The following is a 7660-nucleotide window of genomic DNA, read 5'->3' as shown; positions in this document are numbered from 1 at the left end:
CTTGAACTCATTATAATGATTATAAACAAACTTTTCTCGAATTAAATATGTTTTATACGTATAGGAACAGACAATAACTCACGTTTTCTAAAAAACACACGACTACTTTAACTTGGGTGACTACCCCTGTACAATAATGAAGTCATGGATTTAGGTGCTTCTTCACCCTGAAAATGTGTTTCCAGCACTCCCCAAGCGCTCAGACGCTTTAGAAAACCTGGATACGCTGGCTACGAGGTAAAATAGAAAAATAAAATAACGATTTTCATAAAACTAAGGCACTGTATTTCTAAGGCACTGTCACACATTTTTATAATAATCAGCTTTACTCTTCAAGAACAGCAAATTCAACTTGCTGCTGCTGTTAATAATCTTGCTGCTAGAATGGGTACGGAGTCTCCAGTTGCAGAAATGCCTCAAGAGATCAGTTTTCCACTGGCCACAATGTCTGAGGTGGATGAGTTTAAGGACTGGCTTAAAGATTCAAGAAACTTCCAGGCAAAGCAGAACATGGTGGGTTACCTCTGTCATTAACTTTTTTATTTTATCTTATTCTGTTTACAACCTCTATTAGTGTTACACTGGTCTCATTTTGTCCAGTTACTTTGCATGTCTCCTCATTTAAATGAAATCATCCAAACCAGTAAACTACAATTTGTGGTCAGATGAACCCAAGACATTTCCCTGTTTTAATTCAGAATTAGAGATGTCCCACAATATCGCTTCAAGATTTTTCCCCCACATTTTAGAAGTTAAATGCAAAGGCCATGTTACGTTTTTAAAAAAAGTATTTGCATGTGCATTGTTTTTAAAAACAGAAAGCAGTAATCATTAAATTCTGTTTGATCTGTATTAAAAAGTACAAAAACAAGATATTTGATGTTTTATCCTGTGAACTCCTATTTTTACCTTATGAACTGTTTTTTTTTTTTTTTGTAAATATACGCTCATTCCAAATATGATTTCTGCACATTAAAAAAAAGTTGGGACTGTATCTTGTTTACCACTGTGTTATCTTTCCTTTTAAGGGTTCTTAGTAGGGGTGGGAATCTCTAGGTATCTCAATATTTGATTCGAGTACGATTAAGAAGCTATGATGGGATTATAAAATGATTATCAATGCATCTTGATGCATTTTTTTTTCTATACAGGATTTCTATTTTCTCACTGTGTGACAACTTGGAACTTTTAAAGCAAAGTATTTGCAATGATCCTCAATGAATTTACTTCCAATATCTTTTATTAATAAATCAAATGGAAGTGATGTGGCAACTCAATTGGAAGACTCATCCACTGCTCTTGATTGGAGCACATGAGATGCTGCTGCCACTCATGAAATTAGATTCTGTGGCAGTGGGTGTCACGCAGCAGATTACAGTAAATTCATTGAGGATCATTCTACCTGCGCTGTGTCTCGGCTCCAAAGTGTCCAACATAGTGCGAAAGCCCTGGTTCTCAACAACTGAGTACGGATGCAAATCCTTGGCAATAAAAGTTGCGATAGAGTTTGTAGTTCGCTTCGTGCTTTTCGATTTGGGTGGAAGCTTTGGCATCGCTGGATTGATGGTCCTCTGGTTGGCAGCAACTACAACGGGGTGGAAACATGTAATATGCTCCATAGAAGCAAAAACCGCTTCCATATGCTAGCTTAGGGGTCAGCAACCTTCCGCTCTTTTATTGACCTAGTGTGGCTACAGATCAGAGTTAGATTTCTAGGTAAAAATAAAATAATCATCCTTTGCAATAAAATAAAGCTCTGCTAATGATTCAAAGACAGTTTAAACAATGAATGATCTTAAACGCTGGAATTAATGTAGCCTATAACTGCTAGTTTACCTAGCTAGTAGCTAACGAAAAGGCAAAGAGGAAGATTTCAGACGAACATCCATAGTTTGGAGATGAATAGACTTATTTGCATTTATAATCACTCCAGCTGGTTTCCTGATACCTTTAATCTGCAATGAGAAACTGTCAAACACTAAAAAAAAACATGTGAAACTGAAGTCAGTTTCTCATTCTCCAGCTTCTCGTTCGAATTGTCCCGTTCCACCTTAAATGGTGCAGCAGTTACATTCTGGTGCCTCAGGCACCATTTATGGTGGAAGCGACTTCATTTTACAAGAAACTGTTCTACTTTTGTGGAAATGTTTCCAGCTGGTGATGCAAGAAAAGCGGCTACATCTGAGCTTAAGCTTAAAGCAGAGCAAAGTAAGTGTGCGTTTTTGTTTGTATTATATTTTTAGCCTATACTAGGACATTAGCACGTACTGAGACACATGTAGAGTCAAGATGGTAAAATGGTCATAAAGTGTTGTGGCTCCCAAGGTGGTTTGATTTTTGTTAAAAAGACAAAATTACTCTTATTTACATTTGGGTTGTGAATCCTGCACTAGCTTTTAATGTAGTGTGCCGCCACAGACTGCACTTCTGCACTTTGCAAAGCTCCACCTTTTGCATTCTGTCAACATTACGTTATCAGTTACAATTTTGAAAATCGATTTTTGACATTGGTGAATTGATTCAGAATCGTCCACATCGCGATGCATCTAAGAATCAATTTTTCTCCCCACCCCTAGCTCTTAGTGATCATTAATAGCACTGAGCTTTTGAACGCTGTTATTTCTATGGAAAAAAAAAAACAATTGAAAAAACAAAATGTATCAGTCCATATTTATTTTTATCAATGAATCTTGTTTTTGTCAGGTGTCTGCTCTGGGTGCAGTTGAAGGACCCAATGCAAAAAGACTGACATGGAATGTTCTTTCAAAGATTTTTTTCTGATCCAGTTTCCAAAAATATTAATTGGAAAGGGGTTAATGGTAAAAAGAGCTTCAAAGAAATGATGACAAGAAGTCTGCTGATCAGTAAGTATCCAAGAATACAGTTTGGACAGGTGAATCAGTCTTTAGCTCAGTTACTATTGTTAGTCAGTCACACATTTTGCAAGAAAGGGATTGATTTAAAAGTATATTTTCAATTAACTGTGATTATCAGTAGAGGTGAACAACTTAAGATTAACACATTTTTGTACCTAAATCATTTTAGCCAAACAGTCTAATGTAAGCCAGCTAAGTACATGCATGCTGCATTTTTTGTTACCCATTTCTGCTTTGGATTATAAAAAGATCATGGAATTGAGGATGGAATTCAACCATTTCTGCTATTTCAATTTTTAAAATTTTGAAATATTTAACTATTCCAACAATAAAGAAGAACATATTTATATTGTCATTCTTGAAGAGCATCATTCTTTCAAAGCACCTTTTAGGTTTCAAAATCTACTAACCCAACCTAAGGATGTTTGAACACCCTTTCAATCAGTATGTAGTAAAACCACCTTTGGCTGTAATCATAGCCTCTAATCATTTCTTATAGTCAGCTAACAGTTTTTATATTCTTGATTTGGGATTTTTTGTACTCTTCTTGCAGAGTGCTTCATGTTCAAAGGAAATTTTGCATGTCAGCATCCTTTTACCCCAGACTACAATAAGGAAATTGGCAACAGACCTTTTTCTGACAAAATAGCTCAAATTTGGCACCAGGCTACAAATATTTATTTTCTTTACTAGCCATTATGTTCATTTTCTCTGATATTTATTAAAAATGGAATTTTGGGGGAAAAAAATTAATTTAAACAAGAATTTCTCTTCAAAGTCGTACATTAGCGTTGATTTGACCACTTTTAATGACATACAAACTACTCTGCGTCTGATTCATAAAACTTCTGCAACAAGTGGAGATTTGAGCTTAATTTGTGCCATTCTAAGGGCAAAATAAAAGAACAAGATGTCTAAACAATGTAGAAAATATGATGTGTGATTATTTTCGTAAAATAACATTTAAACACTGTTTTATTGCAGTGTATGAGATGCCTCAGCACTAGCTGTGTTCTGTATTATTTATTTTTTGAACAGAGTCAGAATTAGTGTCACGCATTTGCCAGTATCACAGCAAGATATGGACTCCAACACCCACAATCCTCAAGGGGATCACATGACTTCTGAACATACATCGCACTCCTATCAGCGCTCTCGCTCTCCGGAGTATTAACTCTTTGCACCTGTGTTTTAGATCATATGATCAAGACAGCATAGCATATAATCCTGGGCTTTAGAGAGGATCAGTGCGAGGGTTTATTCTGATCTATTGTCTATTGTGTATTTGACCTTTGTTTCAAAGATCAGGATTTGTGTTCTAAAGCACTCGTTTGGAGCCCATTAACAAAGAAGGAAGATCAAGTACCCATGACCCAGACATTTAGTCACCAAATAAAAAAAAATTGAACAGGAGCCAAGGCTTAGCATTATCTCCCCAAAATAAAAACTTTAGAATAAAACTAAGAAATTTTGTTGGGCGGTTTGAGGCCCTGGCCCAGGTTCTTTTTCTCTAGCTCCATCTGTTTAGCCAAGAAAGATCAAAGTTCAGGATTTGTGTTCTAAGGCACTGGTTCGGAGCCCATTAACATAGGACAAAATGTTAGAAATTGGAAATAATAATGAAATGAAAGCCCTGACGCCAAGGCAAAGGTCCAGAGGCATAAGCCACCCATTTGGACTAAAATTTGAAATAGGAGCTCCGAGGCCAGGTCCCACCATCATTGCATCAACACAAAATCCGTGAGATTAAGGACAACTAAAGAAAAAAAAGAACAATCTTTTGAGAAACTCTCCACAGAATGTAATTGCCCATTGATTATGTAATATCTGAGCTGCGGCAGAAACACTCCTGAAATTTAATCTCTGAAACTCTGCTTCTCCTAAAAGCAGCACAGCGTTTACTCACGCAAGGTCCCGTCTCAAAGCACACTATCTCCCCTATGTAGTGCACTTCGTGGATCATGAAATATCAAATCCTTCACCTAAAGAGTGGAAGAAATGTTCGATTAAGTCATCTATAATCAACATTAACAACAGGTTACAAAGTCCCTATTTAAAGCTCAGCTGCTGGTTAATGATGATCGTGTTTGAACAGTAGCGCCCTCTGTAGGGGAGTGATTTGAGACGGTGTTATTGTCCTCTCAGACAGTAAACACTGCAGGCAGGACGAGAAAGGGGGGTGTGCAGATTGAACTTCTGCAGCGTCTCGTTCCAGAGCTCATTTTGGAGACTCTGCTCCACAGAAATGTGTTAAAAGCTTTAGTTTCGATTCACAGTTGATTCACCGATTGTTTATTTATTTATTTTTTTTTTGACGCTAAAAGCTTCATTTTATATTATTAACGAACCATAATAATAGAGTAAGCATAAGTTAACCCACACAGATCATGACATTTCTTCTATTTCGAAGTCCACAGACTCCGTTAAAGTTAACCTCGCATTCTCTAAAAAGTAGCAGGTGGTGGTCGCGAAGATGACTCATAAGGTTTGACGTGTCGCCCCCTTTCGCCGCTATTTTCTTTCGGCCTGTTCTGCAGACAGGGTGGTCATCTGCAGACAGCATGGTCATCTTCAGTTAACTTCCCTTCTGCATCCTTATAAAACCCAAAACATGACCAAACGTCAGACTTGGTCTTCTTAGAAGGCTGAAATATCTCCGAATCTCTGTCACTACATTCCGCCATGTTCTCCCTTCTCTCCCTCTCCCTCTCACTCTCTCCCCCTCCCCCTTCCCCTCTACACACACTTCTGAGAGAATGATTCCGCCTTTGTTTGACTCTTTACAGCGAGTTTTTCACACCGTGGTAATCGACCGCGGTTTTAACGATACTTTAAAGTTCAAACGGTACTACTAACCGTCATTAATTTCACCGCGGTTTACCGTGAAACCGGTAACCGTTTCATCTCTACTAGGGTAGTAATGAAAACCCAGTGAAAACGTTTGGGAACTACTTAAACAGTGATTACAATTTTAATTTAATCGCTTTTATATTTAAATCACAAGAACTGCAATATTTATTATATTTATTTAATTGAGGACATTTCAACAAGTTATACAGAGCTTGTGAACTGCCTGTAGATGAATTTGATCAATGCATGTGCTGTGTATGTGATAACCACTAAATGGTAGTCTTGCTCACTCAGTGTTCCAGCGCCTCAAGCCAGAAAAAGTGGATATTCTGGTCGTCTTGGCCCAAATATATATATATTAATTTATAGATAACTGCATTTAAATAAAATATTGCAATATCGTCCAGAAAAATTGCAATTAGATATTTTCCCCAAATCGTTCAGCTCTCGCTACAGCTTGCACATACTATGATTCAAGATTTTAGAAATTATCAGACAACAAAATCTTAAAGGTTAGAGTTACAATGACATAGAGCAGAGAAAAGTGGCAAATCAGTCATCAAAAGTCAGTAACTTCCAGTTGATCAGCTAATTCAGATATTAATACTACAATTACAGATGATAGCAGTAACAACAACAGTTATCATGATTTCAGATTTTTTGCATTTTACATTACAGTGGTATGCATGCTAAATTGATTTAAAAGTGCACAGGATGTGTCAGGTTGCAGGCTAAAACAGAGAAATGTTTGAGTTTCTTTTTTCACAGGTGAGGCAGTGGTCACTGCTTTAATGGTAGCTAACAAGATCATTGAGAGATCCCACAGTGTCCAAAGCCTGGAATTATATTCCTTATGGATGCCTCCTCAGATGACTGTCATCTTTCTACGAGTTGTTCTTTAAACTGATATGTAGAGACGGTTAAGGGTGAGTGGACTGAAACTGAAGAAAACAAAAGTGCACAGTGAGAATGAACAGTGACATGTCGTTCTATGAGATATTTGATGTGATCATGAAGTCCCAATCCTTAAAATACAAATCCTGTTTCCAGAAAAGTTGGGAAATTTTGTAAAATGCGATAAAACAAGAATCTGTGATTTGTTAAATCTCTTGAATCTATATTAACTGACAAAAGTATAAAGAAAAGATTTCCAGTGTTTTCACTGACCAACTTATTTAAAATAATTTTAGAACTTGATGCCTGTAACACACTCAAAAAAAGTTGGGACAGAGGCACGTTTACCACTCTGTTACATTGTCTTTCCTCTTAATACCACTTTTTAATTGTTTGGGACATGAAGATACTAATTACAGTTTTGTAAGTCAAATTTTTGCCCGTTCATGCTTAGGACTCATTGAGTTCTGGCTCACCAGTCTGTGGTTGTTGTCTGATTCTGCTCTTCATGATGTGCCATACATGTTCAATAGGAGACCGATCTGGACTGCAGCCAGGCCTGTAAGGCACACACACTCTGTGTCTATAAAGCTATGCTGTTGGAGCACATGCAGAATGAGGCCTGGCACTGTCTTGGTGAAATAACCATGGACTTCCAGGGAATAGATGTTGTCTTGATGCATATGTCTCTTTAAAATCCGAATTAATGTGTCAGTGGTACCTTTCACACATATTCAAGTCACCGACGCCATGGGTACTGATGACCCCTACCATGATAAAAGTCTGGATGGTCCCTCTCACCTTTGGCATGGAGAATTCAATATCCATTTTTCCCCACAACAAGCTGAAATGTGGACTCATCTGACCACAGCACACATTTCCACTGTCTTTCAGACCGTCTGAGATGAGCCTGGGCCCAGAGAATTTACCAATGTTTCTGCATAGAACTGATGTACAGCTTTCTCACATTAGAGTTTTAAAGTTGCATTTCTTGATGTAGCAGCGGACTGTTAAGTCACAACGGTTTTCCAAAATACTCC

This window comes from Colossoma macropomum, unplaced genomic scaffold (assembly GCF_904425465.1).
Source record: "Colossoma macropomum unplaced genomic scaffold, Colossoma_macropomum, whole genome shotgun sequence".
NCBI lineage: Eukaryota > Metazoa > Chordata > Actinopteri > Characiformes > Serrasalmidae > Colossoma > Colossoma macropomum.
Note: the sequence above shows the minus strand (reverse complement) of the source record.